Here is a 20,327-nt window from a genome sequence, read left to right as displayed (position 1 = left end):
CCCTCCTCCTCTCGCTTCCCTCCTGCTCACCTCCTATACTCCGCACCCCCTCCCCTTCTCTGCTCCTCCACTCCCCCCTCCTCTCCTTCACTTCCCCTCCTCCACACCCCCTCTCCTTTTCTCTCTCTCTCTCCACCCTCTCTCTCTCTCTCCACCCTCTCTCTCTCTCTCCACCCTCTCTCTCTCTCTCTCCACCCTCTCTCTCTCTCCACCCTCCACCCTCTCTCTCTCTCCCTCTCTCTCTCCACCCTCTCTCTCTCTTTCCACCCTCTCTCTCTCTCTCCACTCTCTCTCTCTCGCCTCACCCTCTCTCTCTCTCTCTCGCCTCACCCTCTCTCTCTCGCCTCACCCCCCCTCTCTCTCTCTCTCGCCTCACCCTCTCTCTCTCGCCTCACCCTCTCTCTCTCGCTTCACCCTCTCTCTCTCTCGCCTCACCCTCTCTCTCTCGCCTCACTCTCTCTCTCTCGCCTCACTCTCTCTCTCTCGCCTCACCCTCTCTCTCTCTCTCGCCTCACCCTCTCTCTCTCGCCTCACCCTCTCTCTCGCCTCACCCTCTCTCTCTCGCCTCACCCTCTCTCCACCCACTCTCTCTCTCTCCACCCTCTCTCTCTCTCCACCCTCTCTCGCCTCACCCTCTCTCTCTCTCTCTCTCGCCTCACCCTCTCTCGCCTCACCCTCTCTCTCTCTCGCCTCACCCTCTCTCTCTCTCTCCACCCTCTCTCTCTCCCTCTCTCTCTCCACCCTCTCTCTCTCTCCACCCTCTCTCTCTCCACCCTCTCTCTCTCTATCCACCCTCTCTCTCTCCACCCTCTCTCTCTCCACCCTATCTCACTTCACCCTCTCTCTCTCTCACCTCACCCTCTCTCTCTCTCGCCTCACCCTCTCTCTCTCGCCTCTCTCCCTCTCGCCTCACCCTCTCTCTCGCCTCACCCTCTCGCCTCACCCTCTCTCTCTCTCGCCTCACCCTATCTCTCGCCTCACCCTCTCTCTCTCCTCACCCTCTCTCTCTCCTCACCCTCTCTCTCTCTCTCGCCTCACCCTCTCTCTCGCCTCACCCTCACTCTCTCTCACCCTCACTCTCTCTCTCTCTCTCGCCTCACCCTCTCTCGCCTCACCCTCTCTCCACCCTCTCTCTCTCGCCTCACCCTCTCTCCACCCTCTCTCTCTCTCTACCCTCTCTCTCTCCACCCTCTCTCTCCCATTCCCAGCAGTCACCTCTCTGGTCACATCCCCCTGTGTTGCTGTATAATGCCCCAATCCCAGCAGTCACCTCTCCGGTCTCATCCTCTGGTGATACTGTATAATGTCTAATTCCCAGCAGACACCTCTCTGGTTACATTCTTCTGATGTTACTGTATACTGTCCCATACCCAGCAGTCACCTCTCCGGTCACATCCCCCGGTGTTACTGTATAATGTCCCATTTCCATCCCCCCGTGTTACTGTATAATGTCCCAATCCCAGCAGTCTTCTCTCCGGTCACATCCCCAGGTGTTACTGTATAATGTCCCATTCCCAGCTGTATCCTCTCAGGTCACATCCCCCGATGTTACTGTATCATGTCCCATTTACAGCAGTCACCTCCCCCGGTGTTACTGTATAATTCCACATTCCCAGCAGTCACATCTCTGGTCACATCCCCCGATGTTACTGTATAATGCCTCATTCCCAGCGGGCACCTCTCCGGTGTTACTGTATAATTCCCCATTCCAGCAGTCACCTCTCTGGTCACATCCCTCGGTGCTAATGTATAATGTCCCATTCCCAGCAGTCACCTCTCCGGTCTCATCCTCTGGTGTTACTGTATAATGACCCATTCCCAGCAGTCACCTCTCCGGTCACATCCCCTATTGTTACTGTATAATGCCCCATTCCCAGCAGTCACCTCTCCGGTCACATCCCCCGGTGTTACTGTATAATGTTCCATTCCCAGCAGTCATCTCTCTGGTCACAACCCCCGATGTTACTGTATAATGTCCCATTCCCAGCAGTCACCTCCCCCGGTGTTACTGTATAATGACCTATTCCCAGCAGTCACCTCTCCGGTCAGCAGCTGGATGATTTTGTTGGTGAGTTTCAGGATCTTATGGTCATTGTCTCTCTCATTTATCAATGAGTGAGGTTAAGGCACAGTCTTGGAATCCTGGGTCCTGATCCCTCTTCTGAACACATAGGGACGGCTGCTGCTGGGTGTCTCACATTCACCGTCCTTCTTCGGTGGCACATAATCCTAAGTGAGGAGAAAAATGTTAAATCAACTGCACTGATGGTATAGCAGCTCTCATAAATGCAAAGGTTCTGAGGGGTAAAAAAGAGCGATGGGATAAGTTTATACGAGTGACACCTGTAAAGTAAAAATGTATTAGTAAAATAATGTTTACACTCCTTTTGGAGGATGTGAGGTGAGAGAGGGAGATTGTCGTAATGTCCCTACTAACCCTAACCTTACAGAGGCAGCGGTATTCCTCAGCTCAGTTGCTGTCCGCTTCTGGGTGGAATCTTCTGTTGCGGCTTTGGTCCCGGGGCGCGGCTTGCTGACGTCAGCGACTGGCGTGTCGGTACTTCGGGCAGCAGCAAAGTCTCCAACCTGTTTCATGCCTCGCTGGGCACTTTGTCAAGGTGGGGTGACTGATAGAAGTTGCTCCCTGTATGTAAGGAAATGAAGTAGAAATTCACATCCAATTTTAACATTTTGTGTATTTCCAAAATGTAAAGAAATAAAAAAAGTTTGGACATTTTCCGAGCAACAATCTGGTTGGAACAAATATTTTAACGACATTTTGGGTGTCACGAACGGTGAAACGGTGTCAAGGCATGCATTATATGTAATAGTAGAGTGCAAGACTAATAAAAACACTAATAAAGAGATTACATCTCCATATGTGCCAAAGTGGTTTGTGCAAAATGCTAGTGAACAGCTAATGAACCCAATACACCAATCATGTCCAAACTATGGCCCGCCAGCTTTTGTGAAACTGCAAGTCCCATCATGCCTTGCCACAGTTTTGCTATTAGGGAATACTAAAACTATGTCAAGGCATGCTGGGATGTGTAGTTTCAAAACAGCTGAAGGGCCACATTTTGGACATGCCTGGAACATACGCTCAGTGACAAACAAGCTTTAAAATCAAAGTCAATTGTTTGGTGACCCGACTCCCAGGCTGCACCTCACCTGGATTTCTCCTCGCACCCTTCACGCACAGTAGGGCAATAAGCTGCATCTAGTTTATTTAGGGCGCAAAAATGCAGCCGACAAGACCAGGGCAAGTGCTGCGAACAATTCATTAGCTCCCACTACATTAGGCAAGAGCTACGGGTGCACAAAACAATTGAATCACCATTATATGTTGTTTAGCACCTTACATAAATTATATATATATTTTTTATTATTATTATTTTAATATGCAGTACAGTAAGACCAGCAACCCTTACCACCAGCATAGCTCTGCCCCAACACTCATGAAGCACCGCCTACATGTTTTGATTGGCCCACAATCCAATCAGTCAAAGAAAATGGATCACCATCAATAGGTAAAAACATTGATGGTCATCCATTGCATAGTATGCCACAATCAATGGGCAGTTGCACTATTGTCATCAATTGCAAAGACGTCCATCCCTAAAGCTGTGCACACACAGTGCAAGTGAGCCTCTGCGCTAAGTTTGCAGTTAAGCACAGATGGCTCAGCATTGTGTGCTGAACAATCTGTCACGGCCAGTGTTCTCTGGTGTGAGAACACTGGCGATGACTAGATTTATAACTGGATGCAGTGTAAATCTAGTCAGGCAACAGCGACGCGCGGGACCGCGCAATCGTCATCACCAGAGGGTATACACGTGGAGTGATCCTTTTTTCATTTCTAAGCGATCTAGTCAGATCACTTAGAAATAAATGAGTTTTGGGGAAAGGGGAACGTGGGGCAATCAGTCGCACAGGTTTTATCAAAGCAGTATTGTTCTCATTTACCCTCAGTGTATTTGTACATCGGTTGGTTAACCGTGAGTAGGGAGGGTGTGCTACCACTGGACACAGGTTTGACAATTTTTGGAAAGAAGAGAAAGTATGTCTCTGTGTGGTGCACAGGTTATTAAGAAAGTAAAATTTAACTTTTATTTGGATATGTTTAAAAGAATGTAGCGAAATATAGACAGACAGTGACACATAAAGACACACACAGTGTAGGTTTAAAAAGGATAGAAATCCTTACTCAGTGTGATCCAACTCAATATCCTCCTAGATGTTGGTTAGATTCTATGTATTAGTAATAATGGTTTATTGTACAGTTTTCCACAGTGGAATTTTGTGCGTTTAAGTCGCCTATTACTGATCTGCTGGTAACAAAATTATCTGGGTTTATGTTCCCCTGTGATGTTACTGATCAGATTACTTCACATCACAAATAGGGTAGGCAATATGGTGCCCCGCGGGTCACCCCTCAAGCGGTGCGTGTCTGGTGAGATCTGCCACCTCTGCACCAGCACTGCGCGCCGCAAATGAGAGGGAGAGCCGCGTCAATGAGGACGTGTACCCTGCAGAGGAGCTCCGGCGTTTTAGAGTCAGCGCCGGAGATCTCCGTCTGTTAGGAGTCAGATCTGAGCGCTGCGGACGTCACGCAAGTAGCGCCTCTGACTGAGCGGTCCAGTGAGAACTGGCATACCGCTCCGACTAAACGATTTTAAGCTAATACAGATCAAAATACATGTAATAGGGATAGGGGAGAGGAGGAGAGCACACTGAGTGGACCTAGACACTCAGTGTGCTCTCCTCCTCTCCCCTACTTTCTCACTTAGAAATAAGCCTCATATCCCCCTGGGCGGGATGTATTAATGTACATCACTGCCCCTCGTCTGCCAGCCGCCGCGATGCTACCACATATGTACTAACATATGCGGCTAGCATCGGGTTGCGGTGACGGAGACCCCCGCGATACCTGTAATGTGGTGTGCGGGGGTCTCTGTCACATCCTGGCGGCTGTCAGTGTCCCCCTGCCTCTCCTCCTCCTCCCTACAGCCGGATGTCCTCCCGGCTGTGACACCTGCTGGGGGAGGAGGAGATCGATGGAGGACGGGAGGGGGGGGGAGGTCGCAAGGACGGTGGGCGGCGATAGAAGCCCATAGGCATCTATAGGGTATCGCCACCCAGAGGTGGCGATACCCTGCCAGGCGGAGACGGGGCGGACGGGTAATGGTACATAGGGAAATGCGGTAAAACCCCCGTTTTACCACATTTTCCCTTTAGTACATCCCGCCCCCTGTGTGTATGCCCCATTAGGATAGTAGATAATACAGTATACACTTTAGACTACAGTATAACTAATGTGACAATAATCCCTGTATAACATACCTCCCAACTTCTGTGTTGGGGAAATAGGGGGTGGGGCGTATGCAAATGAGGGCACAGCTTATGCTAATTAGCCGCGACCTCATTTTCATACGAGAATAGACGCGGTACTTGTGTAGTTTCACGGCCCCGGAATTGCAGAGGCTCGCATGCCGCTCTAGCTATGAAACTTGGCAGCCTGCCAGGTAGCGTAGCGCTGCGCGTGCCAAATGTAATGAAGTGTATCGTGTAAAAAACAGACAAACGGGGCTTAAAAACAAACAAACGGGGCTTATAAATCGCACACCCCGGCACACCGCTGGTGTTCCCAATGTAGACGCTAACTTATTTAGCGTCTCAATTCACACTCCCGGCACTTCGGCTTAGACGTGCGCGGACAGCGTTACGTAGTCAGTCAGGGAGCTACGCAGTTTGCGTAGTCAGTCAGCAGTAGCCCTGTATGAGACACTGAGGTGAATGTGTTCCTGAATCAGCCTCACTATCCACGCTCACCCGAAGCGTGGAGAGCCCCGCGAGGGGCGGCGGTACGCGTCCTACGACCTTTTCATACCCCCACTATCCACTTCGGCATGGAGTTGAGAATAGAATAGTGTGGCGAGCGCAGCGAGCCACAGAGCCCGAAGCGTGGCGAGCGCAGTGAGCCACGCGAGGGGACAGGCATACCTTCACAGCTATCTGCGTCCCCTCGCGGGCTTCACAGGTGTCAGCGTCCGCTCGCCACGCTTCGGGCTCACGCTGACACCTGTGAAGCCCGCGAGGGGACGCGGATAGCTGTGAAGGTATCAGCGTGCGCTCGCCACGCTTCGGGCTCGCTGCGCTCGCCACACTATTCTATTCTCAACTCCATGCTGACGTGGATAGTGGGGGTATGAAAAGGTCGTAGGACGCGTACCGCCACGCTTCGGGTGGCCGTGGATAGTGGGATTTACACGGTCCACAGCTGTGGCGTCCACTAGTGGCACTGAGGGTGGGTTTCAATAGTGTTCCCCTAGGGCCACCTAAATTTAAATGCTTTTGCGTCTAAATTTAGATGTACCCCTTCACCTAAGTAAATCCAGACGCATTTGCGTCTGGGTTTACAAGCCCCAACACCTTTGCGGCTTGCAAGGCGCCTGTATTCTAACGCTTTAGCGTCTGAATCCAGGCTTTCCGGCTTCTTAGCGGCTATCTATGTGACTCGAGATTCAAACGCAGTTGCGTCTGAATCTCGAGTACAGTTTAGAAGCGCCGGCATCGCTGTGCCGGGGTGTGCACTTTAACATACCCCCGTTGTCAGCGGTGCCCAGGCGCTGCCTATTTCACTGTGGAACTACAAGTGCCACAGTGACATTGACCTGTCAGCGCTGCTGCTGCTGCTGGCCGGCAGCTACGCTGTTTACATACAGCTAGTGCGGCACAAGCTCAGTCAGACAGAGCTAGAGGGGCACGCGCACGGTTAATCAGAGCCTCTGGCAGGCTGCCAAGTTTCATAGCTAGAGCGGCACGCGAGCCTCTGCACTTCCGGCGCCGTGAAACTACACAAGTACCATAGACGCTGTGCGCATGCGCACAGCATCTATTCTACTAGATTGGGGGTCTCCCAACTGCCACCCCCCGCAGCGGGACAATGCCTGCCGTGGGTGGGACAGCGGGACAGGACCCGAAAATCGGGACTGTCCCGCTGTAATCGTGACAGTTGGGAGGTATGGTATAACCATCCAGCAAGCAATCCCGTACATGTACTTGGTGTCACCTGAACGCAGCAGTGATCCCAGCCTATATACAGTATGCCCAGTTTTCCTACATCTGCACTAATGGCTACGTGCAGTTTGCTAGCCTGTACGGTTTGGCGCACCTGTATCTCACCACATTGGCATGCCGGGCACATATTTACCATTACACTCACATGTGTTTATTATCATAGAACATAGCAAAGCGCGCATATCTACTGCAGCAGAGAGAGAGAACATATGGTATACACACAGAGGCTTTCCATAGATTATAATCTGGTCTATATACACCTGTGTCACACTTTGGGAAAGCAGATAGATAATATACAGTGTATAATAATGCAGACAGCACTGGGGCTGAGATATTACAACCTGAGCCATAGAGTAGCGCTGCTGAGGATACACTGGTATGCCCATACACATAGATATCCCCAGTAGCACCATACAGCAGCCCTGTGGGAGTCACATACATGACCAACATACAGACTGAGCTCCAGTCCTCACCCACAGGTTGCTCAATGCTCAGGGGGTGTTCTGCACATGTGCACTTACCAGCCGCTTCTTCTACGCAGGGGCAGAGCGTCCATGGCGTCCCAGTCAGTGACTGCCTCCATCAGAGCAGCCGGGGCAGAGTGCTCATGTAGGGGGAGCAGCAGTGATGACGATGCAATATGTGCCAGGTGTAGTTCCAGCAGCTGCCAATAGGTGGCGATGGTGCGGCACAGCGTGAATGACGTCACTGCATTGTAGCTACAAGATACACGGACAGTCCGTGTATGAGTGGCTGGTACAGTGGCGTGTACCGTTAGTTCAGCGTTTGGGACAGCCACTCAGGCTGAGCCACCACGGGTTCGAATCCTCCTCCAGTGTCTGCTGTTTCAGGGGCGTGGGGTGTAGCGCCTTCGGATCCGGGAGCAGCCTGAGTTTTTGACTCATCCACTGATACCACAATATTTTCTGCTCAAACTACATAATATTAATAATTAGCCACCATATATAACCAGGAGGAATAACTTTAAGTGGGGGCAGGACGGAGACTGTGTACAGACCAATTACCATTACGGCTGCTCTGATGGAGGCAGTCACTGACTGGGACGCCATGGACGCTCTGCCCCTGCGTAGAATATACAGTTTATTCATTGGCACAAAACAGCAAAATAGGTTAAAATTAAAAAAGTGCATTAAGAAAAAGTGAATAGAAATTGGAGCTGTGTGTCCGTGTCGCTGTACACTTATACAGTGCCCGTGTCAGCAGATTTCCACATACACAATTTTCTTTAATAACTCATGTCGACCTATTCCTGTGTTGACCTTTTTCATGCAGCCTTTTGGATTGTGTCGACCATTTTCAGCGTCAATTTAAACCAGGTCGATCTTTTTCATATGTAGACCTTTTCACTGCAGACCAATAGATCTAATTACTGTCGACTTAATGACCCTCACCCCTGGTCACAGCATCTATAAACTGTTATGTAGGACAGGAGACAAGTCCCGAAAACGAATAGCATTCCTCCCAACTGTCCTGATTACAGTGGTACGGTCCCGCTATTTGGAGCCTGCCCTGATGTCCCTTGAGGGGAGGTGATCATGGCTGCTCTGCTTTGTGGGGCAGCCGGTGATTGCTGGATAGGTGCAGCAAGGAGAGACGGGGCTGGGTACGCTGGCAAAGAAGATGGAAAACCCGGGGCCTCGATGCCCGGTCCCGCCCCCGTTGCACATAGCCCCGCCCCTTTCCAGGGCCAGCTGCATGCAGGTCCCACTGATCTATTGGTAAAAGTTGGAAGGCATGTTTGATGTTCTGTGTATACAATACATTCCTTTTTCTTTTTTAATAGTAGGATCGGCAGCAATTAGCTGTATGCTCTGGCCTTCGTCTGCGGATCTTCACCTCCAATGAAGTGTATGGCCTTTGTCAAACATACATAAAAAAAAAAAAAAAATGATACCCGATCTATTGTCTGCGGGCGCGGCCTGACGGGCAACCCGTACAGACAGACGTGATTCTAGTCTGGCTCTAAACACAGATATTTCTCCATTCCCTGGAGAGAAATTGGCCTCACACTCCTTGCTGAAACAGGTAAGGATCATATGGTCGACCTAAAGATTGTCGACAGTCATTAGGTCAACATACTGCAAGGTTAACATGGGTCAAGGTCAACAGGTCATTTGGTCCAAAAAAGCATTAGGTCGAAATGGTCTAGCTCAACATGGGGTTTTGTACTTTTTTTTTTTACCCGAATGCCGACACAGTCAACATGGACACAGGATTAAGTGCACCGCATCCCCTCGCATGTCTGGCTGTGCTTGGCACTCTATGTTATTCTCCTACCACACCCTAGTGCAGGCATTCCCAACCACGGTCCTCAAGGCACACCAACATTACAGGTTTTAATGATATCCAGGCTTGAGCACAGGTGACTTAATTAGTACCTGTGATTTGGATTAATCCATCTGTGCTGAAGCCTGGATATCACTAAAACCTGCACTGTTGGTGTGTCCTGAGGACCGTGGTTGGGAACGCCTGCCCTAGTGGATGGTAGGGCATGAAATTCCGCCTGTCGGCACATGTCGGCTCAAAAAAAAAAACCAAAATTCCAGTGAAAAACCCAGTCGACCTAGACCATGTTGACCTAATGACCTGTCGACCTAGACCCATGTCGACTTTGCAGTATGTCGACCTGATGACTTTCGACCATCTGATACCGCTGATACCGGTTAATAGATAGAGGTTATCAATCCGCACGGCCTGTAATTGGTATAGCTATCTCACCCCTGCATTACTATATTAAGTATCAATTGGTAATGGGGGAGGCGCACCCAGGAATATGTATTAGACTTGGAAGCAAAGAAAGATAAAGTATTCCTACAAGGGGCAATCTAGGTTAGCATATATTAATGTTCTGATTAATGTTATAGGTACATTAATAAAGTGACCCAAGAAACAGAGAATTGGCTAAAACATGATGTTTATTGATTCATTTATTAAGGACAGCGAAATATTAAAAACATAAGTGAAAAGTGATAAATGTGAAATAAAGTGCATTAGAAAAAAAATTAAAATAAGTCTGTTACGTGTGTGTTATCGGTCATAGCATGTGTGTCTGTAATACTGTTATTAATCTCCACGCAAATATCAATTATTGCTCTAATTAGGCAGTCTTGTAAATTCATTATCAAAGGGACATGTGCACGTTTCAAGATGACGGGTGCAGCAAAATTGTTAGGAATAAAGGTGCGTACACACGGGGCAATATGATCGCTAGCAATATATTGCTCAGCAATCATATTGCCCAGTGTGCCGTTTTCATCTGCGACCAGAGATGGTCGCAGATGAAAATTTAAACACTGCTGGGTGAAGAGGCAGGGGATGTCGCTGGTCGGAGGAGCATGAAAACGGGAGCGCGCACCCGGCGATTTATCGCTGGTGCACACTCCAATCACTGGCAATATGGTTGCTCAGCGACCATATTCCCAGCGATTTCAGCCCCTATCGCCCCCGTGTGTACACAGCATAATCTCCCCCGGATGACGTCAGCGAACTGGGACCAGGGCGGTCTTTTTGTATGGGCTTAATGGGCACTTGCTCTGGGGCCCCAGGTGTATAAGGGCCATACTCTGATAGCTGAGGATCCCCTTTTTCCAGGGATACCAGAATTTTGAAAATCGGCCCTGGGGAAATTGAGATATCCAACTTCAAAGCAGCAGTCCACATCTGACCTGTTAATTGCACTTCCCAGTCAGAATTCTCAGGTTCTCTCTGACTAAGGCTGGTTTCACACACTCCGGCTCCTGCCGGACGGTGAAATCCCGCACGGCCAGGGAGCCGTGCCGCACACACTAGTTGTGAATGGACACTATTGTGTCCATTCACACGGGACGGCCACGGCCCGGCCGCACGGTTGCAGCCGAATCCCGCCACTGGAAGGGACGGCTGCCGGGCTGTGGCCATCCCTTCCATGATAAACTAGTGTGTGAGGCACGGCTCCCTGGCCGTGCGGGATTTCACCGTCCGGCAGGAGCCGGAGTGTGTGAAACCAGCCTTAAGGTGCCCATACACGTCTCGATGCGGGCGTGCATTTTGAGCTTAAATAGCACGCATCGCATGCCTTGTACATGCGTTGTGCATGCAATGCGATGAAAAGCAAGTACAAAAGTATGTGCAGCACATACTTTTTGTACAGTGCGATGAGATGCCGCGGGAGCGCGCATCTCAAAGCACACATTGCATCCGCCGCATTGGAATGTGTATGGGCACCTTTAGAGTTTTTCTGAGGAGGGGAGAATAGGTAAGGGTCCCAGTGCATTGCTTTGCCCAGGGGCCTACACTGCTGTTACGACGGATTCAGTATGAAATCCCAGCGGTCGGGATCCCGGCGTTCAAAATCCCGACGCCGGAATCCCGAACGCCGAAATCCTGACAAGGGGGGCACGTGGATCGCCCCCCCTTGCGGGCTCGCTGCACTCGCCACGCAGCAGGCCCGGTGCCTTGCTACGCTCGGCACGCTAATTTATTCTCCCTCCAGGGGTGTCGTGGACACCCACGGAGGGAGAAAGTGTCGGGATTTCGGCGGTCGGGATTCCGGCATCGGGATTCTGAACGCCAGGATTCCCTCCAACGGGATTTTAACTGAATCCCGTTAAGACAGCCCTGGCTGGGACTGAACCGTTTCAAAGTCCCGGTGCGACCCTGCATTTTGCGATGTGAAAGCTGTATCAGTGTGTCCGGTCATGTACTTTGACTATTCATGATCCAGCACTGAGATTGACTTATTTGTGAAGGCAGGAGAAATATTTTCATGGTCGCCAACCATCGAAGGATTTCTCCTGTAGCAGTGGAATACGAGGGCAAGTGTCTTTGTTACACATCCCCTTGCATTGTAGGGAGGGGAAACGGTGGGAACCGGTATTCGGCAGGACGGCCTCTCTAGCAATCAGGCACATCCCCTGGTGTTACTGTATAATGTCCCATTCCCAGCAGTCACCTCTCCGGTCACATCCCCCGGTGCTCCTGTATAATGCCCCATTCCCAGCAGTCACCTCTCCGGTCACATCACCAGGTTTTACTGTATAATGCCCCAATCCCAGCAGTCACCTCTCTGGTCACATCCCCAGGTTTTACTGTATAATGCCCCAATCCCAGCAGTCACCTCTCTGGTCACATCCCCCGGTTTTACTGTACAATGTCCCAATCCCAGCAGTCACCTCTCCGTCACATCCGCCAGGGTTACTGTATAATGCCCCATTCCCAGCAGCCACCTCTCCGGTCATATCCCCCGGTGTTACTGTATAATTTCCCATTCCCAGCAGTCACCTCTCTGGTCACATCCCCCTGGTGATACTGTATAATTTCCCATTCCCACCAATCACCTCTCAGGTCACATCCCCCTGTGTTACTCTATAATGCCCCATTTCCAGCAGTCACCTCTCTGGTCACATCCAACGGTGTTACTCTATAATGCCCCATTCCCAGCAGTCACCTCTCTGGTCACATCCCCCGGTTTTACTGTATAATGTCCCAATCCCAGCAGTCACCTCTCCGTCACAACCGCCAGGGTTACTGTATAATGCCCCATTGCCAGCAGCCACCTCTCCGGTCACATCCCCCGGTGTTACTGTATAATTTCCCATTCCCAGCAGTCACCTCTCTGGTCACATCCCCCGGTTTTACTGTATAATGTCCCAATCCCAGCAGTCACCTCTCTGTCACATCCGCCAGGATTACTCTACAATGCCCCATTCCCAGCAGTCACCTCTCTGGTCACATCCCCCGGTTTTACTGTATAATGTCCCAATCCCAGCAGTCACCTCTCCGTCACATCCGCCAGGATTACTTTATAATGCCCCATTCCCAGCAGCCACCTCTCCGGTCACATCCCCCGGTGTTACTGTATAATTTCCCATTCCCAGCAGTCACCTCTCTGGTCACATCCCCCCGGTGTTACTGTATAATGTCCCATTCCAAGCAATCACCTCTCCAGTCACATCCCCCGGTGTTACTCTATAATGCCCCATTTCCAGCAGTCACCTCTCTGGTCACATCCAACGGTGTTACTCTATAATGCCCCATTCCCAGCAGTCACCTCTCCGGTCACATCCCCCGGTGTTACTGTATAATGTCCCATTTCCAGCAGTCACCTCCAACGGTGTTACTGTATAATTCCCCATTCCAAGCAGTCACCTCTCTGGTCACATCCCCCAGTGTTACTGTATAATGTCCCATACCCAGCAGTCACCTCTCCGGTCACATCCCCCGGTGTTACTGTATAATGTCCCATTTCCAGCAGTCACCTCTCCGGTCACATCCCCCGGTGTTACTGTATAATGCCTCATTCCCAGCAGTCACCTCTCTGGGGTTACTGGATAATGCCTCATTCCTGTATAATGTCCCATACCCAGCAGTCACCTCTCCGGTCCCATCTCCCGGTGTTACTGTATAGTGTCCCATTTCCAGCAGCCACCTCTCCAGTCACTTCCCCCGGGTCACTGTATAATGCCCCATTCCCAGCAGCCACCTCTCCGTTCACATCCCCCGGTTTTACTGTATAATGTCCCATTCCCAGCTGTATCCTCTACGGTCACATCCCCAGGTGTTACTGTATAATGTCCCATTCCCAGCTGTATCCTCTACGGTCACATCCCCCGGTGTTACTGTATCATGTCCCATTTCCAGCAGTCACCTCCCCCGGTGTTACTGTATAATTCCACATTCCCAGTAGTCACCTCTCTGGTCACATCCCCCGATGTTACTGTATAATGCCTCATTCCCAGCGGTCACCTCTCCGGTGTTACTGTGTAATTCCCCATTCCCAGCAGTCACCTCTCCGGTCACATCCCCCGATGCTAATGTATAATGACCCATTCCCAGCAGTCACCTCTCTGGTCACATCCCCTTTGTTACTGTATAATGTCCCATTCCCAGCAGTCTCCTCTCCGGTCACATTCCCCTGTGTTACTGTATAATGCCCCATTCCCAGCAGTCACCTCTCCGGTCTCATCCTCCGGTGTTACTGTATAATGTCCCATTCCCAGCACACACCTCTCTGGTTACATTCTTCTGATGTTACTGTATACTGTCCCATACCCAGCAGTCACCTCTCCGGTCACATCCCCTGGTGTTACTGTATAATGCCTCATTCCCAGCAGTCACCTCTCAGGGGTTACTGGATAATGCCTCATTCCTGTATAATGTCCCATACCCAGCAGTCACCTCTCCGGTCACATCTCTCGGTGTTACTGTATAATGTCCCATTTCCAGCAGCCACCTCTCCAGTCACTTCCCCCGGTGTTACTGTACAATGTCCCAATCCCAACAGTCACCTCTCCTTCACATCCCCCGGTGTTACTGTATAATTTCCCATTCCCAGCAGTCACCTCTCTGGTCACATCCCCCCCCGGTGTTACTGTCTAATTTCCCATTCCCAGCAGTCACCTCTCTGGTCACATCCCCCCGGTGTTACTGTATAATGTCCCATACCCCATAATCCTAAGTGAGGAGAAAAATGTTAAATCAACTGCACTGATGGTATAGCAGCTCTCATAAATGCAAAGGTTCTGAGGGGTAAAAAAGAGCGCTGGGATTAGTTTATACGAGTGACACGTGTAAAGTAAAAATTTATTAGTCAAATAATGTTTACACTCCTTTTTTGTCGCGCTTTCCCTACTAACCCTAACCTTACAGAGGCAGCGGTATTCCTCAGCTCAGTTGCTGTCCGCTTCTGGGTGGAATCTTCTGTTGCGGCTTTGGTCCCGGGACGCGGCTTGCTGACGTCAGCGACTGGCGTGTCGGTACTTCGGGCAGCAGCAAGATGGCTTCTCCTCTCCTTAAGTCTCCAACCCGTTTCATGCCTCGCTGGGCACTTTGTCAAGGTGGGGTGACTGATAGAAGTTGCTCCCTGTATGTAAGGAAATGAAGTAGAAATTCACATCCAATTTTAACATTTTGTGTATTTCAAAAATGTAAAGAAATAAAAAGTTTGGACATTTTCCGAGCAACAATCTGGTTGGAACAAATATTTTAACGACATATTGGGTGTCACGAACGGTGAAACGGTGTCAAGGCATGCATTATATGTAATAGTAGAGTGCAAGACTAATAAAAAGACTAATAAAGAGATTACATCGCCATATGTGCCAAAGTGGTTTGTGCAAAAGGCTAGTGAACAGCTAACGAACCCAATACACCAATCATGTCCAAACTATGGCCCGCCAGCTGTTGTGAAACTGCAAGTCCCATCATGCCTTGCCACAGCTTTGCTATTAGGGAATACTAAAACTATGGCAAGGCATGCTGGGATGTGTAGTTTCAAAACAGCTGAAGGGCCACATTTTGGACATGCCTGCAACATAAGCTCAGTGACAAACGAGCTTTAAAATCAAAGTCAATTGTTTGGTGACCCGACTCCCAGGCTGCACCTCACCTGGATTTCTCCTCGCACCCTTCACGCACAGTAGGGCAATAAGCTGCATCTAGTTTATTTAGGGCGCAAAAATGCAGCCGACAAGACCAGGACAAGTGCTGCGAACAATTCATTAGCTCCCACTACATTAGGCAAGAGCTACGGGTGCACAAAACAATTGAATCACCATTATATGTTGTTTAGCACCTTACATAAATTATATATATATTTTTTATTATTATTATTTTAATATGCAGTACAGTAAGACCAGCAACCCTTACCACCAGCATAGCTCTGCTCCAACACTCATGAAGCACCGCCTACATGTTTTGATTGGCCCACAATCCAATCAGTCAAAGAAAATGGATCACCATCAATAGGTAAAAACATTGATGGTCATCCATTGCATAGTATGCCACAATCAATGGGCAGTTGCACTATTGTCATCAATTGCAAAGACGTCCATCCCTAAAGCTGTGCACACACAGTGCAAGTGAGCCTTTGTGCTAAGTTTGCAGTTAAGCACAGATGGCTCAGCATTGTGTGCTGAACAATCTGTCACGGCCAGTGTTCTCTGGTGTGAGAACACTGGCGATGACTAGATTTATAACTGGATGCAAATGTGTAAATCTAGTCAGGCAACAGCGACGCGCGGGACCGCGCAATCGTCATCACCAGAGGGTATACACGTGGAGTGATCCTTTTCTCATTTCTAAGCGATCTAGTCAGATCACTTAGAAATAAGCCTCATATCCCCCTGGGCGGGATGTATTAATGTACATCGCCAGCCGCCGCGATGCTACCGCATATGTATTAACATATGCGGCTAGCATCGGGGTGCGGTGACGGAGACCCCCGCGATACCTGTAATGTGGTGTGCGGGGGTCTCCGTCACATCCTGGCGGCTGTCAGTGTCCCCCTGCCTCTCCTCCTCCTCCCTACAGCCGGATGTCCTCCCGGCTGTGACACCTGCTGGGGGAGGAGTAGATCGATGGAGGATGGGAGGGGGGGTCACAAGGACGGCGGGCGGCGATAGAAGCCCATAGGCATCTATAGGGTATCGCCACCCAGAGGTGGCGATACCCTGCCAGGCGGAGATGGGGCGGACGGGTAATGGTACATAGGAAAATGCGGTAAAACCCCCGTTTTATCACATTTTCCCTTTAGTACATCCCGCCCCCTGTGTGTATGCCCCATTAGGATAGTAGATAATACAGTATACACTTTAGACTACAGTATAACTAATGTGACAATAATCCCTGTATAACCATCCAGCAAGCAATCCCGGCGGGTGACATGTACTTGGTGTCACCTGAACGCAGCAGTGATCCCAGCCTATATACAGTATGCCCAGTTATCCTACATCTGCACTAATGGCTACGTGCAGTTTGCTAGCCTGTACGGTTTGGCGCACCTGTATCTCACCACATTGGCATGCCGGGCACATATTTACCATTACACTCACATGTGTGTATTATCATAGAACATAGCAAAGCGCGCATAGCTACTGCAGCAGAGAGAGAGAACATATAGTACACACACAGAGGCTTCCCATAGATTATAATCTGGTCTATATACACCTGTGTCACACTTTGGGAAAGCAGATAGATAATATACAGTGTATAATAATGCAGACAGCACTGGGGCTGAGATATTACAACCTGAGCCATAGAGTAGCGCTGCTGAGGATACACTGGTATGCCCATACACATAGATATCCCCAGTAGCACCATGCAGCAGCCCTGTGGGAGTCACATACATGACCAACATACAGACTGAGCTCCAGTCCTCACCCACAGGTTGCTCAATGCTCAGGGGGTGTTCTGCACATGTGCACTTACCACATACTTGCCTACTTTTGAAAATTAGTTTCAGGGAGATTATAGATTGCACTGAAAAGCATTGTGCAGAGCACACTTGAGGGGGCGTGTCACAATCTACCCAAGGGGTGTGTCTATCTCCATATATGGGTGTGTCTACTGTGACCAAGTGGTGTGTCCTGCAGCGGCACATAAAAACGAAAGTACAAAGCGCAGTACTGGCTACACACTGATCTCTCAGCTACATTACACGGAAGGGCTACTCCCTGACATCACAGCTACATTACACAGCATGACTGACATCACATAGCAGGGCTACTCATTGACATAACACATGAGGGCTCATGCTGACATTACACAGCAGAGCATAATACTGACATATACATCATTATATAGAGTATATGTGACATACTATACATTTGGTAGACTTGTGGTTTTTTTTTTTTTTAAACAGGGCACCTTGGGGGGGTTTAAACTAGACATCTCCTCTGCAGGTCCCACCCTATTAGAATATGAGACAGGCGGAATCAGGCACAAACAGAGAGAAGTGAAAGAGAGAAAGCGTGTGTGTGCGTGCGCGCGAAAGAGAGAGATAGAGAATGTCAGGGGGGGGGGGTAGGTAAATGAAGGAAACGTGAGGAGGAGAATGAGAGAGTGTCAAAGTGTGTGAAAGATAAGAGATAAATAATTTGGCTGTCAGGAAAAGTGAGGGAATGGCAGAAAGAGTGAGAAAGTGTCAAGGATAAAGAGAGGGTGAGAGAGAGAGTTCCCAGGACTGAGAGTTGCTGGAGATGATATAATTGGGGTGAAAGAGAGAGTGAGTGTCACGGACAGAGAAAGGGGCTGAGAGAGAGGGGAGAGAGAAATGGGGTGATAGAGGGTGTCAGAGGGGCATGAGAAGAAGGGGGTGACAGATGATGTCAGGGATATAGAGAAGGGGGATAAGAGAGAAGGTGTCATGGATAGAGAAAGGTGCTGTGAGAGAGGGAAGAAAGAAAGAAAGAAAGAAAGAAAGAAAGAAAGAAAGAAAGAAAGAAAGGGGATGAGAGAATGTCAGGAATAGAGAGTGGGTGAGAGAAGGTGTAACGGATAGAGGGCTAAGAGAGAGAAGGGGGAGAAAAAGAGAGGGTGTCAAGGATAGAGAGATGGGGGATTGAGAGAGAGAGAGGGAATAGAGAGAGGGTCTCAGGGATAGAGAGAGGGGGGGGGGGTGAGAGTGAGAAGGCGACGGAGATAGAGAGGGGGTGAAAAGGAGAGGAGAGTAGGAGGTGAGAGAAGAGACCGAAAGGGCTGAGAGAGGGTGTCCAGTATAGAGAGGGGGAAGAGAGAAAAGGATGTCAGGGATAGAGGGTGAGATGTACTGTACTAAGCCTTGAAAAGTGATAAAATGGAGAGTGATAAACCACCAGCCAATCAGCTCCTACCTGTCATTTTTCAAACTGTGGCATGGCATGTAGGAGCTGATTGGCTGGTGGTTTATCACTCTCCATCTTATCACTTTTCAAGCTTAGTACATTTGGCCCAGGGAGGGATGTATTAATATACATCGCCGCCCCTCGCCTGCCAGCCGCCACGATGCTACACATATGTACTAACATATGCGGCTGGCATCGGGTTGCGGTGACGGAGACCCCCGCGATACCTGTGATGTGGTCTGCGGGGGTCTCCGTCACATCCCGGAGGCTGTCAGTGTCCCTCTGCGTCTCCTCCTCCCCCTGCAGCCGGATGTCCTCCCTGCTGTGACACCTGCTGGGGGAGGAGGAGATCGATGGAGGACGGGAGGGGGGGTCGCGCGGACGGCGATAGAAGGGGTATCGCCACCCCTTCCAGTCGTAGATGGGGCAGAAGAGAGCACTAACCAGGCAGCATGGAGGTGACTGTGAGGAACTGCTGCCAAGTTGCGTCCATGTTGGAGTCATGTCCTGGGAAAGGAGACAGCAATGAAGAATGTACATCTAAAATAGACGAACCAGAGGCTCTAACCTCAGTGCCGTGGGTAAAGGGGGATGTGATGAGAGTTAGCAGGAGAGGGATACATTTGTGGAGTGGGTAGGTGGTCAGGGGGACGTGAGGAGAAAGTTAGGAGAGGGGTACCTGTGAGGGAGGGGTGTCAGGAGTGGGATGTGAGCCTGTAAGCATGGTGACTGACATACTGCTTGGGGAGGGGCCACGTGCTGTGTTCTTCCCACAGGACTACCAGCTATCCTTTCAATCCCCATCCCCATTTATTCTAAACTTGCGCATGCGCAATCCACATTGTAAGAGGGGGCAGCTTTGGGGAATACTGGCACTGCGCTTGGGCTAAAAGCAGGAGCCTCCTGCAAAATGCAGGAGGGAAGGCAAGTGTGCCCCCCATATAACACACCGTAGTACATTATAACACCCAGTACATTATACACCCCCACCCCATATTGGACCTAGTACATTCACATATACAACATAGTATATTATACACAGCTCCCCTCCCCCATATTGCACTCAAAACACACAGCACATAACACAATACTAAATTATACACAGACCCCCCACAACCAGTGAGCACACGTTATATTACACACACACCTGACCCCCCCATACACACATTATATACAGCCCCCATTCCCACAGCACTCACTTGGCTGTGTTCTTCCTTCCAGGCAGTGCAGGAAGTCATCACATTACAGGCAGAAGACGAGGAGCCTGTAGCTGGACTAGAGCAGCTGCAGCCTGCAGGACTGACACACACGGAGCCTCAGTGTGGGGGCGGGGCCAGCCTCAGGAAGCCCCGGTTGCTATTTCTCCTTCTCCCAGTGCACAGACAGACAGTCTGGACTTCCTGTCTGTGTGCCCAGCAGCTCGGCCCCCGGCGCTACCAACAACTACCCAGCGGTGCGACTTCCCGATACAGGCCCCACCCCCCGGCCAGTTCAGGACGCGCGCATGCGCAGTCCAAATTCAATGGAGGCTTACAAAAAAAACGGGAGGAAGGAGGGGGATTGCGGGGCAGCGGGAGGCTCATGCAAAAATCGGGAACCTCCCGCTGAATGCGGGAGGGTAGGCAAGCCTGCTGTGACTGCTGACAC

At 50.2% G+C, this 20,327-nt stretch overlaps 1 long non-coding RNA gene across 1 annotated transcript; it reads right to left on the bottom strand.

Moving 5' to 3' along the window:
- Window positions 1-1,062: 1,062 nt before the first annotated feature.
- On the bottom strand, window positions 1,063-7,773 carry LOC146055581 (uncharacterized). The gene is made up of 3 exons (XR_014468772.1): window positions 7,602-7,773; window positions 2,444-2,644; window positions 1,063-2,229 (listed from the first exon to the last, which is right to left on the bottom strand). It is a non-coding gene; the product is annotated as an uncharacterized LOC146055581 (long non-coding RNA).
- Window positions 7,774-20,327: the final 12,554 nt, after the last annotated feature.

Source organism: Crinia signifera, unplaced genomic scaffold (genome assembly GCF_055691185.1).
Source record: "Crinia signifera unplaced genomic scaffold, ASM5569118v1 HAP2_SCAFFOLD_499, whole genome shotgun sequence".
Taxonomy (NCBI): domain Eukaryota; kingdom Metazoa; phylum Chordata; class Amphibia; order Anura; family Myobatrachidae; genus Crinia; species Crinia signifera.
This window is presented reverse-complemented; position numbering and strand designations above follow the sequence as displayed.